At 36.7% G+C, this 18331-nt stretch overlaps 1 protein-coding gene across 2 annotated transcripts in view; it reads right to left on the reverse strand.

The window, feature by feature from the left end:
- neur (E3 ubiquitin-protein ligase neur) overlaps positions 1-18331 on the reverse strand; it is a 591978-nt gene that overhangs the window by 514850 nt on the left and 58797 nt on the right. The window lies entirely within an intron of this gene.

Raw genomic sequence — 18331 nt, forward strand, 5'->3', positions numbered from 1 at the left:
GTACTAGTGAAGGTTTCATGATTTTATTAATGATCCCCATTGTTTTATTATATTTACATATTTTTTTTTCAGCAATATCTACTTCATCATAAGGTGATAGTGTATAGCCAAGGTAAGTGAAGGTATTTACTCTATTTTATTATTCAAACAGGTTTTACTTGGTACAGGGAATTTCCCACAAAATGACATGATTTTCGTTTTTTCAATATTAATTTCCATATATTTAAAAAATAATAATAATATATATGATATGCGTAAATCACTTCGTGATTTAAGATGGCGCTTATTCCGTCGGATCCCGGCCAACTAGTCACTCATAACGAGTGCACCTCAGCACATGTATGGACTTCAGTCCTACGTTCATAGACATCTATGACGTAGTGCAGACGGCGGCCACTAGAGGGAACCCAAGAGTTGGAACTTAAACTGAGACGATTCTGTCCGGCGCCGGGGTGGGTATCCGGTGTGGCTTAGTGGATAAAGCATCAGCACGTAGAGCTGAAAACCCGGGTTCAAATTCCGGCGCTGGAGAGAATTTTTCTCCGTTCCATTATTCTTTCATCGTATTAATTTCCATGTTATATTTTTCATTGACCATATTTAAATTGTGTACTGAATGTTGTAAATCATCTTCAGTTGATGCCATGAGGACTAAATCATCAGCGAAAAGTAAAGCATCATGCTGCTATAGAGATTATTAAATAAGAAAATACAAGCTGAATTAAAAAAAAAAATTGATGCAACAGAGAAACTAGGGCATCACAAATACTAGTAGGCCTACGTAACGTTAGTCAGTTGACTGGACACGTTGATGGAATACAAGCCGTAACAGATATAGTAAAAGAATCCACCAACAGCGGTTCAAACAGTTTCTTTCATCTTTTACTGTAAAAAAAAAAGCCGACAGTCGACGTGTATAACCTACTCGTACGTGTGTTGAAGATACTTTTCAATTCCGACAACTTGATGCGACTTTGATTAAAACATCGCGTTTCCTGGTGACAACCTCTGTCTCTAAGCTCGGTTTTTAAATCGTTTGTATGAACTGCGACTTTACCTAGCGCGGCGACAGAAAAAAGGGTATTATGACGAAATGAGACCATGGATTAACCTACAGAAAATCTTACAGTTGTTGGAAAACATAGAAGAGCGCAACCGTGTAGGCTAATCAGTCCAAGCAGGTTTAGAACTCACGTCCAACCGCAGCCTCGGATCAGAATACCAGAACTTTGAGCTATACCAATGGTCCTAGGCTTGTCATTCGTTAGGAAAACTATCAGACATTTTTCATGAAATGCCAGTACAGAATGATATCTCTTTAAGCAATATACCTTTTGGTGAGGCGGCACTTCACATTATTAGTATACAGTGCCGTCTCCCCGTTTTACAACGCCTCTCGTACAAGTCATTTAGGTCATTACTTATTTTTTAATTTATTATTGTACTTCTTCCTTTGCTGTGGTCGTGCCAGAGAATCAGTCCCATTCCGAGGCTTATTTGAAGGATTCGTAACAAGATGTTTTTTTACGGTGATGGGTTGTTAGCACTTCGCCCAACCCCCAAGCTGGAGGACCACCCCTTATCGGCTGTCCGTGACTGCTTATTCCATATATTGGCATTCCCAAGAAACTAGTTCGATTAATTAAAATGTGTCTCAGTGAAAAACGTACAGCAGAGTTCGTATAGGTCAGTTTCTGTCAGATGCGTTTCCAATTCACTGTGGGCTAAAGCAAGGAGATGCACTATCACCTTTACTTTTTAACTAGAGTATGCCATTAGGAAAGTCCAGGATAACAGAGAGGGTTTGGAATTGAACGGGTTACATCAGCTGCTTGTCTATGCGGATGACGTAAATATGTTAGGAGAAAATCCACAAAGGATTAAGGAAAACTACGGAATTTTACTGGTAAAAGGTAAAGGTATCCCCGTAACATGCCATGAAGGCACTTGGGGGGCATAGAGGTAGAGCCCCATGCTTTCCATGACCTCGGCACTAGAATGAGGTGGTGTGAAGCAAGTAAAAAGAGAGGTTAGGAAGTAAATCCGAAAAGACAAAGTATATGATTATGTCTCGTGACGAGAATATTGTACGAAATGGAAATATAAAAATTGGAAATTTATCTTTTGAAGAGGTGGAGAAGTTCAAATATCTTGGAGCAACAGTAACAAATGTAAATGACACTAGGAGGAAATTAAACGCAGAATAAATATGGGAAATGCCTGTTATTATTCGGTTAAGAAGCTTTTGTCATCCAGTCTGCTGTCAAAAAATATGAAAGTTAGAATTTATAAAACAGTTATATTACCGGTTGTTCTGTATGGTTGTGAAACTTGGACTCTTACTTTGAGAGAGGAATAGAGATTAAGGGTGTTTGAGAATAAGGTTCTTAGGAAGATATTTGGGGCTAAGAGGGATAAAGTTACAGGAGAATGGAGAAAGTTACACAACGCAGAACTGCACGCATTATATTCTTCACCTGACATAATTAGGAACATTAGATCCAGACGTTTGAGATGGGCAGGGCATGTAGCACGTATGGGCGAATCCAGAAATGCATATAGGGTGTTAGTTGGGAGGCCGGAGGGAAAAAGACCTTTGGGGAGGCCGAGACGTAGATGGAAGGATAATATTAAAATGGATTTGAGAGAGATGGTATATGATGATAGAGAGTGGATTAATCTTGCATAACATGGCTGACTTATGTGAGGGCGGCAATGAACCTTCGGGTTCCTTAAAAGCCATTTGTAAGTAAGTATTTCTTCCACTAGTCTTTACTTGTCTGTCATCAATTCTTCCACTACTTTACTCCTAACCCATTATTAAACCAAAAATACTATAATTCTAATTTTTTGACCACCCCTCCCAGTCCTATATGACACATTTCCCCTCACTTCACAACTGTAACTATTTGCACTTTTCACTGCTAACTTTTCCACTTGCTACTTTATGTAGGTCTTAGTTTTCTTTTCTCACGATTTATTTCCCCTCCACACCATTTCCTTAAGTCATACTGTTTTTTCACTTGTACAGTATAACATACGCTTTCATATTTATTTCCTTTGCATCGTTATAAGCTACAAGTATATTTTAGTGTTCATATCACGTTTAAAGCAGATTTTTGTAAAAAGAAAAATAATATTACAAACGATTACAATATACTAGAGTCCACATCTGTGGAGTAACGGTTAGCGTGTCTGGCCCGGGTTCGATTCCCGGCCGGGGCAAGTTATCTGGTTGAGGTATTTTCGTTTTGGTTGAGTATAGCTGAGTTTCTGAGATTTCCGAAAAGTGGACGCTTAAAACGGGCTCTTGTTCTTGACCCTACTATCAGTTTCGAAAGGAACCTAAATCAAGCCACCGAAGTTGATATTGAGAAGAGGTCTATATATTGTGACAGAGCTGGGATACGATCTCACGACCGGCAGAAGAATTACAAGGTCGGCCGTGATTCGGCGCAAGTGCGCGCGCATCTGCTTCCTGTGGCATGTGCTGTGACGTAGAAAGGAGGGGGGAGAGAAGAGAGAGCGACCGCGGCAGAGAGGGGAGATATCCAGATTATTGGAGAATGCCATCCTGACATCCGTGGAAATCTTCTAGGCATCTGTCGATTGTTCGGTAGATCGTACTCTCCAGAAACTATGGTTTGGTTATAAAAAGAAGAGACGCGAGTGAACAGTAGTAGTGTTGTTATAGTCAGTGGACAGCAAGCCAGCCAGTCTTGTGTAGCAGTGAAGCCAGCTTTGAGACCGAAGTTCGACTTGAGTTGTGTCCGTAACTGTGGAGCCGGAAGTCCTGAGTTTGAGTGCAGTGAACCGCAATTGGGGGACCTGAGTTCGAAGTTCAGCGGATTGTCTCTGAAGGTCTGGGGTTCGAGATACTGTGAACTTGAGTGACTGAGCTAGAAGAGCTAGCCAAGGCAAAAGAACTGTGAACTGAGAACTGACAGTTCTGTTTTGTAAATAGTGCTTTGTGAACATTAGTTAAGATTAACAGTTCATTGTTGTTCTCAATAATCCAAGTAAATTGTCATTGTCTGTGGAGTGCAATAACGAATACTGTGTTACGGTGTGGAGTGGAGATCCCCATTGTTGACGGGAGTAGAATTAAATTGTAGAGAGTGATTATTATTGGTGTGAAAATAAAATTACATTATTGTTTTTGTTTTAAAAAGTTACACTGGTGTCAGAAGTGGGATATTGTCGACACAATGGAGAACCTACAGCAGATCCTGCAAGCCATCAGAAATGAAAGCAGATGCGCGCGCACTTGCGCCGAATCACGGCCGACCTTGTAATCCTTCTGCCGGTCGTGAGATCGTATCCCAGCTCTGTCACAATATGAATATTGTCTGCCTTATCTTTCTCAAAAGTACAACGTCCCTCTTAAACAATGGTCTGTCATTGATTTGCTATTTGGCAGTATAGGTTCAATTCACATGGAATTATCTTAAGGAACTCACATTCCTTTCGATTATGTAATGTCTATTCTTATAAATATTATCAAGGATTCTCTCTAAATATTACATCATCATCTCTATTTCAATTAATCCACTTATATTATTTGCCTTCAACAATCAACTTTCTTTTTTCTTTAATATTTCAAATCACATTATACTGTAAATGTTTACTGTATTCAGGACCCTTGTGGTCACTCAAATTCTTTGAGCTGATGTCTTTAATGAATAAATAAAAAAACAGTTTAATTTAAAAAGAAGCAAAAACGACAACCCGGGCAATGCCGGTGCTTTCAGCTAGTAATATATAATTTAAAGATAGTCCTGTAGTACATAATAATGTTAACGATAAAATATTTCCAGCAATTATATTAGCTGTATATGAAAATCATAAAAGTACCCTGGCGCCGTCAGGACCCGCCGGGGCTGAAATACATCCTTGAGCGACGACGCCCCCTCACACTTTACGCTCTGCCCAGGCTTTTAATATCCATGGCAACTGTGCCTTGATGCTGTTCAGCAGTTCTGCGAAACGTATTATCGATATTCCTCCTCTTCATACGGTAGTCATTAGCTTACGTCCATTTCCGATTTTTCACCTTCAAAATTCTCTTAAATTTCTTCTACAGAACGGCGAAAAACGGAGCGAGGCAAATTATCAATAGGCTTCGAGCTCGCATTGATCCTTCTTCACACTAACAAACTCCCTTCTAAGGACGAGCGATTGCGTATTTTTCCATTGTTTCTCATCCCATTTCCCCTTCTGCCGTCACCATTATCAAATATCTATCATATCCTTCAGAAAACAGCAGTAGCGGATCTAGCAACGTCAATAAAAATAAAGGTAGAGCTTTGTATAAATGTGTCTCAGTGAAACATACAGCAGAGTCCGTATAGGTCAGTTTCTATCTGATGCTTTTCCAATTCACTGCGGGCTAAAGCAGGGAGATGCACTATCACCTTTACTTTTTAACTTCGCGCTAGAATATGCCATTAGGAAAGTTCAGGATAACAGGCAGGGTTTGGAATTGAACGGGTTACATCAGCTTCTTGTCTATGCGGATGACGTGAATATATTAGGAGAAAATACACAAACGATTAGGGAAAACACGGAAATTTTATTTGAAGCAAGTAGAGCGATCGGTTTGGAAGTAAATCCCGAAAAGACAAAGTATATGATTATGTCTCGTGACCAGAATATTGTACGAAATGGAAATATAAAAATTGGAGATTTATCCTTCGAAGAGGTGGAAAAATTCAAATATCTTGGAGCAACAGTAACAAATATAAATGACACTCGGGAGGAAATTAAACGCAGAATAAATATGGGAAATGCGTGTTATTATTCGGTTGAGAAGCTCTTATCATCCAGTCTGCTGTCCAAAAATCTGAAAGTTAGAATTTATAAAACAGTTATACTACCGGTTGTTCTGTATGGTTGTGAAACTTGGACTCTCACTCTGAGAGAGGAACATAGGTTCAGGGTGTTTGAGAATAAGGTGCTTAGGAAAATATTTGGGGCTAAGCGGGATGAAGTTACAGGAGAATGGAGAAAGTTACACAACACAGAACTGCACGCATTGTATTCTTCACCTGACATAATTAGGAACATTAAATCCAGACGTTTGAGATGGGCAGGGCATGTAGCACGTATGGGCGAATCCAGAAATGCATATAGAGTGTTAGTTGGGAGACCGGAGGGAAAAAGACCTTTAGGGAGGCCGAGACGTAGATGGGAGGATAATATTAAAATGGATTTGAGGGAGGTGGGGTATGATGATAGAGACTGGATTAATCTTGCACAGGATAGGGACCGCTGGCGGGCTTATGTGAGGGCGGCAATGAACCTTCGGGTTCCTTAAAAGCCATTTGTAAGTAAGTAAGTAAGTAAGAGCTTTGTATAAATAAGAAATAACTGTGGAATACGAGTACACTGTGAATGGACTGGCGAAGTAAATGTACTGTGGAAAAGTGAGATCTTCCGCAGTTTTTGCACAAACTCAACATCTCTGACGTAAGTGTTTGTTGTACCGTGACGAAATTATTGAAACAGTGACAGTAATTCTGTCACGTTGTGACTGAGTACCGGTACACGAAAAAAGGCATGGATGCGACGAATGTTCAGGACTCGGAAGTTGATGATCTAACATTACAGAAATATTACCTATAAAATGATCTTTAATTTCTGAAAATACATTAAACTCTAAAAAAAAAAAAAAAAAAAAAAAATTACCGTGATTTTAATAGTAAAATACAAACAAAATAGTATGCTTCCATCTGTGGAAAATACATTTTCATCAAACTCAGTCACTAACTGTCGTAAAAAAAACTTTGTCTGCTTTGTTTTACTTTCGGCACGTTTATGTCCTCACTCGTGAGACACAATATGCTGACTGCGGGCACTGCGGCTGCAGTATTTGTTCTATTGCATTGAATGGGGAGAAGCACGTAATACACGTGATCATGGCTGATCCAACCATAAGGGAAGTTCCTGCAAGAAACAATCGAATTGCGAGTAATCTGCAAGTAGGTAATCGAAAATAGACTACACCGTAAGAAATGTCCGTTTATAAGCAAAAATGCAGCAAAAAACAAAGCCTGAAAAATGCAAAAGGAAAGTAGGCTATATTAGTTCGCGTTGAAGTGAAACTAGTTTCTATCGCACCCTGCATTCTCTCTGTCACAGAAAAAAGATGATATTTCATCAACTTCTGAGCCCTATGATTATAAGTACGATTGTAAGTTAACAGCTTCTTTCACGGTGATAACAATTTCCACATAATATAGAGAAACGGTATGAAATCTCAGTATCAACATCGTTAGCCGAACGGTTAAGACGTCGACTTCCCACACTGGTATTCCTGATTCGAATCCCGGTGGGCCGAAGTGGAATTTATGGTGGACAAAGATAATATTTGGTGGTAGGTTTTCGAAGGTTACTCCAGATTTCCTTGCCAGTAATCTACCATTGCTCAATTAAAAATCACCAATCATCACAATGATACGCTGCACATAGAACGCTCAGGCGGCGGGTAAATGATGTAAGAGAAGTACCCGCCATTGCATTGGGAAGAAATAGACGGAGGCATAATTTACTACGCAACATATATTTACTTAGAACTGCGGGTGTGTTGCGAGAAATTGAACAAGGAGAATACAAAAATAGCAAGCAAAATTCAATTAAAACAAGGGACAGACAATGACGACAAGAGGAAAACAATAACAAGGGGAATTCAAGGAGAACAAGGAAAAGATAAGGATAACAGGGGGAATACAAGGAGAAAAAGGTTAAGGCAAGGTGAGCAATGGCAATACAATGGGGAATGAAAGGAAGACAAGGTGAATACAAGGAGAACAAGGAAATTACAAGGAAAACAAGGGGCATACACGAACGATAAGGAAGCGAGAAGAACAAATGGAAAGCAAGGAGAACAATGACAAGGAAAGAAGAGAAAGAAGAATAAAAGGAGAACAAGGTGAACACAAGGAGAACAAGGGGATTACAAGGAAAGCAAGGAGATTACAAGGAGAACGATGCGAAGACGATGAGAACAAATGGAAAGCTAAGAGAACGAGGGGAAGGCAAGGAGAACAAGGGGATTACAAGGAAAACAAGGGAAATGCAAGAAAAACAAAGGGAATACGATGCGGAGGTGAGGAGAACAAATGGAAAGCAAGGAGAACGAGGGGAAGGCAAGGAGAACAATGATAAGAAAAGAAAATAAAGGAGAATAAAAAGAACGAGGGGAAGACAAGGAAAACAAGGGGATTACAAGGAGAACGATGCGAATACGATGAGAACAAATGGAAAGCTAGAAGAAGGAGGGGAAGACAAGGAGAACAAGGGGATTACAAGGAAAACAAGGGGAATAAAAGAAGAACGATGCGAAGACGATAAGAACAAATGGAAAACTAGGAGAAGGAGGGGAAGACAAGAACAAGGAAAACAAGGGGAATACAAGGAGAATTATGAGAACAAATGGAAAGCTAGAAAAACGAGGGGAAGATAAGCAGAACAAATGAAAGTCAAGGAGAACTATGGGAAGAAAAGGAGAAAAGGGAGAATAAAAGGAGAACAAGAGGATGTGAAGGAAAACGTTTCATAGCTGTCGACTCGTACCCTGTCTAAAGAAGTTCAGAAAGTCCCACTACAAATCCAGGTGAGGTCACTTTCCCATCGCTTGGCCTCATCCTGCCGACGCCACAACATCCGGTACATGATGACAGGATGTCGGGAGACCATACAGGCATCTCTTTACTTATATATTAACATCACAACATCTCTGTTTATGCGATACTGTCCCACTTCTTAAAAATATCTCGATAAATTCAATAGTCCTTGGATACCACAACTTCACGATCTTGCTCGTCAACTTGGTCTACATCGAGCATCAGTCTTGTTATTCTGATCGTATTCGCTGCTATACGGGTGCATCTCTTTGATTCAGGCCTCATCCTCCTGTCTTTCAACAGTAGGTTTTTAAAACATCGCTTCTTTACTTTACTTCTCTTATCACAACGACTTAAATCTTTGTGTATTTTGTGAACTCTTTACTGACGGCAGAAGAGAAGGATTTTAACCAAAGTGATTTCATTACGCAGTCTTTCCAACATTATTCCCTAGCCTCTTAAGCAAACGTAACCTGCTTTCCTTTATAACGGTGAAGACAAATGACGAACTTCTTCGGCAGATAAAGAGCGTCAAGTATAAAGTACAGTGGAATTCTGACAGCTCGAAGTACTTCAGAAATATATAATTAGAAGTGTGATTTTTTTTTTGTATTAACGATATACACAAAATGTATTAAAAACAAAATTTTATGCATGAAAAATGCAAACCCCTAATGGAAGTCCAAAATTAAGTGAAATATCCGCGAATTTGATAGAAAACCATGAAATTACTTCATAATCACGATATTTTTAACAAAATACAACATTAAGAATTCGCACGAAAATTACTTTCTTCCAAATAAAACGTAACAATTTTTGTTACAAAATTTAAATGAGACTGCCTCCGTGGTCTGTTGGTCAGCATGCTGGCTTCCAAATCAGGAGGTCCCGGGTTCGGCTCTCGGTGAATTTTTCTTGAAGAAGAGGAATTCCCTGGAAATTTGTATGAATGTGAGTGTGATTGTGATTGTGATTGTGAGTGTGCCGGGTTAATATTAATTAACCAATCATCACAAATATAAAAATACATCAGGACTGTCGCCGGACAGTAACCTGAACACACGTTTCAGCGTCACATTGTTGACAAGTAACTCCATCTGTTAGCACAACCATAAAGGCCCATTCACAATGAAAATTAAACATAACCGTAACATAAACACAGAAGTTTGCACCCAGGCTACCAAATGGGATCATTCACAATGATTCACATAAGCATTGACATAAACATTATCGTAACACGTTAACATGAAAGTTTGCAAACTCCAAACTTTCATGCTTATGCTTACGTGATTTGCAAACAGAACACAATCGTGGAGCGCTGAAGTATACGACAGAATATGAGGAAATGGCGTCGTTGTTATGTTTCCATGGTTACCAAGTATGTTTGCGGTTATGTTTATGTTCCCATCGTGAATGATGGTATGACTTCTTGATTTTACCGTAACGTTTATATTCTTAAGTTAACGCTTACGTTATGTTTAATTTTCATTGTGAATGAGCCTTAAAGTATCTAATAGATGCTATAGAGTTACCAACAACGAACAAAAAAATATATATATATATATAAATGAACATTTCTACATATTAACTGATCGTTCAGTATTACATGCGTGTCACATCTGACAAAGATGTACCATAGTTTCAGGAAGCAGAGCAAGCAGACACGGTTATTTCCCTTCCCTGCAACAACTGTCTTCGTGAGATCAAGAAGGCAATGCCGTCACCCCCTGACAGTCGAATTAAATTGAACTATGAATTTAATTAATGATGCAAACAATTTTCTTTTAATTTTAAAAGGGATTGTTTAAATAACAATTTAAAAAATATATATTTTATTATTTTTTAAAGTTCCTTTAGGGTGAGAAATATGCAAGAAATTGCTTGTTTTTTTAACGAAATATTTACCGAAATTAAGCCATTTTAATCACAGGAATCAGTGTAAAATAATAATCATAAAATCACACCCCTATATATTATATAGAATTTATGCCAAAAATGCCTCAATTGTTTTTGTTGCACAAATACAGTACCGTAATTAACTGTAGTTATGTCCCAATATACTATTACTACTATTATACAACTAAAGTGAGGATCACGTAAGAGTAGTTCCTAAAAGTGTAATTTGGCCATCTCTTCAGTGTTGCCAACTAATACCGGTACCAGATATCACCAAAGAGGGTAAAATCACAATGCTACGTACTGAAATAATAGTAGTAGTAATAATAATAATAATAATAATAATAATAATAATAATAATAATAATAATAATAATAATAATAATATAGTGTTGTCTTCCTTATTTACTACATCTCATCTTTATGTTGCGAGGTGTTTCCTAAGTGGTTCAATGATTTATTTATAAAATAATATATTTTCCTTCTGGACTTCTCGCTTATTATGTTGGTAATTAGGATTAGTATGATCTAATATTACAATTTATTTTGTCTGGCAACATGAAATTCATTGCTTTGACTAAACAGTTTACGATTCAAGGGACCTAATCTAAAAATGTATTTACGTACTTGCATTTTCATCAGTTTGCTTTACTGTAAACCGAAATTATTGCTGCCAACATAACAGTTAGAAAATAACTGCCAGTGGTAGTATTTGTCAGAACCCGAAATTCGAAACGAAGTTGGTAAAAGATAATTCAACCTGAGAGCTAGAAAATCACTATAATCCACTAGCATATTTAGTAATAGTGGGAAAATGGTTAGGTTTCACCCTTAGGGTATTAAGTAAGCTGATCCGGACTATAACTGCGATTTTAATGTTATAAATAGGGATGAAAGTTCGGACACCAAACCTGGTCTGCAGAAGATGTTTCTTTTTCTATTAAAAGCTTTCTTTGCCATTGCTATCCTCCCTTTGACTTCCTGGCAGCAACTCATATTACTGCTTATAGTACACCCCAAGTATTTCAAGCTGTCCACTTGCTCTACTGCCTCATTTAATATTCACACTTTTATCTTCTTCATTTTTCTTCCTATAACCATGGTCTTCGTCTTGTTTGAACTTATTTTCGTTTCATACTGCTCACAGCTATCATTTAGCTCCAGTTCATTATGCCATTTTTGCAGTTTTTTTTTTTTCTTGGGAAAGATAAATGCCTTAGCTTCCTGTTGCTTTCCGTACACCACTCTCTTTTTCCCATCTTAAAAGATTCCAGCGTTGAGACGAGAAAAGTGGATATGACTAATTAGGCCCTCCGGACTTCACCGAAATTCATCGCAAGAGTTAATATCATCTATCACGGTTTTTGACCCGATCAGAAACCGGTAAATCCCAATTAGTTTTTTCCCTCCTTTTTGGTATCTAATTTCGTTTATTATTATTATTATTATTATTATTATTATTATTATTATTATTATTATTATTATTATTATTATTATATTATTATATTATTATTACTGTTATTATAAATAATAATAAATTTAGCTTCCCTTATGAAAAGGTTGCCAGATTTGACAAAGCATATTACATATAATTTGGCAACACACCTAAAAGGTAAAATGATGAACATTTGAAACGGTTAGGGAATCGAATATAGAAAATGTCAGAAAAATTTACGTTTGTAGTAGCGTTTGTGCCCATTTACAGTTAAGAAAGGGGGAAAAAATATATCATCAGATAGGTTAGAATGATTTGAATGCCATATACCGCGAGAAAAATAATAGTACGGATTTATTGGCATTGATATCTAAACCAATCAACAGCCATCGATTAAGATAACTTGAAATTTCCATTATCACTCCCATACAAATGATTTCTCAATACCTATCTGAACCGATCCTTTGAGGGCACTAATGGCTATTTCCTTCACAATGCTGTGTGTTAGCCCCAGGTTTTTACATTTGTTGGCAAAGAAGGAGAGTATGGTACCTCGTGCTCCCACCATCAGACCTATTACATCAATGTGGGTCAGGCTATAATTTATCTTTATAGAACGGGATTGTTGGTTCATAGATCCGTTTCTTTTCACTGTCCACCTCATGCGGTTGATCTGCATGTGTCTCAAATCTGATGGTGGGATCGAGAATGTATGCCGAGTTGTTCTTAATGGCAATGATATCAATTCGCCGAACACTTCCTTGTGTGGCTAGTCCCTGCACCTCTTGATGGACTGTAAACCCTACTTCCTTCAGTGCCTCGGTCAGCATAGAACGAACAGCATGGTGACTGATTACTATTATCATGACTATCATCGCTACTTTTTTTCTTGCATTAACTTAATAAGTGTCTATAGAGTTCTTCTGACCCTGTTAACCCTCTATAGAGCTTTAATTTAATTTGTATTATTTTTTGTCAGTATTTGTATTTTATTTATTTATTTTTTTTTATATTTATGTGTGCCATCTGGTAGGAAGGAAGAGAAGGCTTTATGGCCTTAATCCTGTCAGATTAAATAAATAAATAGTTTTTTAATTGTTTATTTAACAACGCTGTATCAACAACTAGGTTATTTAGCGTCGATGAGATTGGTGATAGCGAGATGGTATTTGGCGAGATGAGGCCGAGGATTCGCCATAGATTACCTGGCGATTACACACACCTTCATCCCAAACAGCAGAAATAACTAGAATGTTCTCTCAATTAATATCACTCAATAAAAGAATTGTATTCCAATGGATACCATCCCATTGTGGAATCCTGGGAAACGAGAATGCAGATGTTTTAGCAAAGAAGGGCAGCACTGCTACTTACAGACCTGTTACTAAATCTACGTATTATTCTGTGAAAAGATTTATGAAATCTACATACTTAGACTTCAACAAACAAAATTTTATAACACAATCTCAAGGGAAAAAATGGAACTCTCTGCATCATAATCCACAGTTCATTCCCGATTTACCACGAAAATCGTCTATAGCTGCATTTAGATCGGCAACAGGCCATGATTGTTTGGCCAAACACCTGCATAGAATTGGAATATATCAGTCCCCTAACTGCCCATTGTGCAACTCAAACCAAGATATGGATTCGGAACACCTCAAAATCTGTGCTTCAGTGGCTGACCATGATAATATCTTTGAAAAATATTGGAGTGCAAGAGGTCAAATGACTCTATTGTCAAACGCCTGGCATTAGAAAACAACAACAGATTACCTAGCATTCACCTTACGGTTGGGGAAACCTCGGAAAAAAATCCAACCAGGTAATCAGCCCAAGCGGGGATCGAACCCGCTTCCGAGCGCAACTTCAGATCGAAAGGCAAGCGCCTTAACCGACTGAGCCACACCGGTGGCTAATAAATAAATAATAATTTAGTATAGATCGCTAATATTTTTCTTTTTATTTGTAAATCTCCTGTGGAAGTCTAACAATACAAGCAGTTTGAGGAGATGTTTAGACATAAGCTCATTAACAGTTCGCTTGTAAGAATTAAGCCCCCACTCTTTTGTAAGAAATCGTTACCTAATTATCTGAACTACAGCCGAGTCGCTTGTCCTGAATAAGGACTGCACCTCAACGTAGAAGAGGCTGAACCCAATTAAAATAAGAATGATCGTGTAATGCTGAACTTGTATTCGAGCTGTAGGCCTATTCAAATTACAATTTCCGGGTCCATCTAGTAGCCTACACGACTTCACCTGCTTCCACTCATCCCCTCGTATTGCTTGAATTGCCATCTGCCCAGCGTTACAAGTATAAACTTGTAAAATCATTAAATACATAGCCACATCACCGGCTTATGCAACTATGTAAATGTTGTTGATATTGGTAACTGCGACGTTACGAAAAGAAAACAGTCTCCATTATTTCTGTCCGTTCTTTGAGGAATGTTTGCAGAATCCTTAAGATGACATCAGATGAGTGCACGCACGTCATCTTACGAGTGACAAATTGAAGGCCTCCCTGCCCCTCCACTTTTTGGTGAAATTAATGTTTTGCTTGTTTCATACGTTAAAAAATATGCCCGACCTTTTAGTGCAAGAAAGGTGTGATTCCGAGCATTTGGTAGTAAGTTACAGTGCAATTGGAGCAGAGCTCCCAATCGTTTGGTTGCAAAACGGAAGTAGTCCTGGAGCTATTACAATGTGTCCCGTAAGTAATGTCATTAACTTCAGGGAGTTATTCTTTGAGATATTTCAGACAAAAATCTATATATATATATATATAATTTGAACTGGTAATGGAAATTACGGAAAAACGGCTGAACGGATTTTAATAAATGGCCCCTCATTTTGAAGCTTGGAACCCAAAGTTTTTCGGAAAAATAGTAGTTTTCAGTGAAATGTCAATTTTCCTACATAATTTTCCTATTTTCCAAAATCCATCTGTCGTCAGTTTTGAGAACTAGCTAATTGCATTCAGGAGAAGCGAAGCGAGCATCAAGTCGGCCGTGTTGCATTTCAGAATAAAACAAAACACACACTACAGTAAACAATATTACACGAAGGCCATGATCTGCAAGAATGATGACATATTTAGAGCTCAAATTAAATTGGTTATTAAAAACTTAGCTTACTAAAAATAATTTACAGGTTCGATTCTGTGGTGTGTAATTTTCTGGGTACAGCTGTGTATTGGATATTAAAAACTACAAAACTTGAGGTGGTTTGATGACATTATTACTATTAGGAATGAAATATTACCGTAGTCAATGCCGTGATGTGACTATTTTTCATTAATTATACATATTAATGCTATATTGATGATATGAAAGTGAAACGTTTTGGGGTTATATAAGTAGATGTAGAGAATAACTTAAATTAGATTTTGATTTCTATATTTTACTGAGTGGCGGCTATATAGTATATATAGTATATGTTACTCAAAGCTATAAAACTTACGTAAGATAATAATATTATTAAAATCAAATATTTTTATAGTTATTAATCAAGTGGGGTTGGGTCTTTTTCATATATTTAATGGCGGTGTGGTGTAGATATTTATATGCGTGGTTCTCTTCAGTATTGGCTCGAGAGATAGTATCTTTCATTATTATGGAAGCAAATAACTTTCAGAATGTCTGGTATTCTTCACTGAAAATGAATCTGAAAAATGTTTATTTGAACGTCTAATGAACTTAGTTTGCAGCATTTGCTGCATAAGCCACTAGTGTTTAATATAATTTTGCTCGTTTTTGCTTCCTTTTTGAGATAAAAATTGTTTTACATTAAACATATCATAGCGTATTTTGCGAAAGCCAGTCATTTAATTCCCAATATGATCAGACATTTTAAGAGAGCAGTGCCTTATGATAATAAATTATTGAAAAAAAATAGTTTTGTCGTTTAAATGTGCAGAAATTTCATCGGAACAAATGTAGCTTTTCGTTTTGCAAAGGAATCTTACAATGTTATATTTGTTCGGTTCAGATTTCTGAAATTAATGACATTACTTGTGGATAAATTTTTACGTATTGGGTTGGTGCATAAGTTCGTAGCGTTTTTGTTTCGCGTGTTGGTACTCCGGTTGCTATGGGTTTATTTATCGATTGTCATTTTTTATTTGAAGTTCGATTGTTCTGCTTGAGTTTACTATTGAAGTTTTCATTTTTGCAGATAGTCAGTGGACGCTACAAAATGGAATGTCAAGTGGAGAAAGTGGAACATTTCCGACATATTCTTCTTTTTGAGTTCAATAGAGGGGCGAAAACAGCGGAGGCGGCCAGAAACATTTGCACCGCGTATGGGGACAATGCTATCGGAGAGTGCACGGCAAGAAAATAAATAAATAAATACATTTATTTATTTACTTATTTATTTATTTATTTATTTATTCAATTCATTTAATTTATTTAATAATTTATTTATTTAAAAATGTATTTATTTATTTATTTAATAATTTGAATATTTATTTAATAGTTTATTTATTTATTTCATTATTTATTAATTTATTTATTTCATTATTTATTTATTTAATAATTTACTTATTTATTTAGTTATTTATTTAATAATTTATTTATTTATTAGTTATTCACTTATCTGTCTGTTTATTTATTTGTTTATCTGTCTGTCTGTCTGTCTGTCTATTTATTTATGTTTAATAAGAGGGCGAAACCCCAATTACAATAGACAGTACAGATATCATAGCGAAAAATGTAAAATGTAACTATAATTGGCAAATTACAGAGTGACAAATAGATAGCAATATTATTTAAAATCAACTACCTTCAGTATATTAATAAGAAAATGTTTATATTTCATGCAAGAAATGCTGAAATCTAGACCCCATGTTTTACATATGAAGATCTCCCTCAAAGAAGATTGTATATCACACATCTGTATGATTTTTACAGAAAACAGAAAAAATTGTCAGTTCTTTGATGTCAACCTTATATCACCAGAAACTCAACATTGCCAAAAATGTGATATACAACCTTCTTTGAGGAAGGTCTTCATATTTCATTGAAATTTGAACACATTTTTAACACTGGTGAATTTTTAAGGAGGGTCTTTTGACATTAGTGACACCTGTAGGGATTTTCTTAATTTTTCAGAATTATTATTTCACCACAGTGTCCCCTTAAGAAATATTTTAAAGTTTTATCAGCCAAAATACCGTCCCCTGTTTAATATATTACTGTACAGTAGGTTACTTGAGTCTTCACGAATTACGGAAATTGAACGACAAACATCTGAAATCCTTCTGGCAATGTCAGCAATATCAATCAGATATTGCTAAAAATATATAAATAAAAATTCATTAATCCAATATCTCATTAATATTAACACCGTTTCATCACTACCAGTAATAAAATAATGACTCCTCAGTCAATGTGCAGACAAATTTTAGGGCGGCCATGCAGCTGTCGTAGGGTATCTAAAGATTGTGATGAACAAACCGCCCGGACACATCTGTTGAAATAAATGCTCTATTTCTGGCAGACATACAACTGCAAAAATGAATAATATAAATAATAAGAAGGAATATTACAAAGAATAGAAAGGACTATAATGAAAAGCCAGAAGAGAAGCTATCAATTATTATAAACCTAATTGCAGAGCACGTACATGGCAAGAAGTAGGCTTAATGTGCGGAGAACAATGTGCAATGGAAACTACTCCTAATCCTTAGAAAGTATATGCCTACTCACATACAGCTGAGGAGCTTATTCCTGAAGACATTGTAAGCAAAAACTATCATATAAACATGGGTCCTGTTCTCAGTATTTTCAGAGTTACACTAATTTGAAGCTGGTTGTAAAATACCTCTTTTTCTTTAGTTTTAAGGGTAAAAGAATATTAAAAATAAAGAATGGACTGTTCAGGAGTATAATTTACTGTATTTAATTAGCTGGTATTCTGAAGCTAAAAATTTGTTGTGAATTCCTTAGTTGCTTCGTACTGAAATTTCTCCCCCCCCCCTCAGTTTTTAACTACAAAATTACATTATTTTTAAGCACTTATCATAACTGGTAGAAATCGCTCCACTCTTGCATATTCTTTAAGACTGTACCAGCGAATAGGGATTATAAAGAATGGACACTTCGCGTCGGTATCTTTGATGTAGCCGGACTGATTTCAACGAACTTCAAGCCAGCTAGAGCGTGAGATTCTGCTTTCTCCCTAGAGTTGGCGCTGACATCACACCAGCTAGCAGTCGACGCAGCGGAAATATAACACATAATTAATACATCTAAGTACATCATGTACTCAAATAAAATAAATTGGATCCATAAAATAATAAACCCGTCATTAACTGTAATATTAGACTCTAGAGGTCCTTTATAATGAAAGTTGAGACGTTGACCCAACAAC

The sequence above is a fragment of the Periplaneta americana genome, chromosome 1 (assembly GCF_040183065.1).
Source record: "Periplaneta americana isolate PAMFEO1 chromosome 1, P.americana_PAMFEO1_priV1, whole genome shotgun sequence".
NCBI classification, from domain to species: domain Eukaryota; kingdom Metazoa; phylum Arthropoda; class Insecta; order Blattodea; family Blattidae; genus Periplaneta; species Periplaneta americana.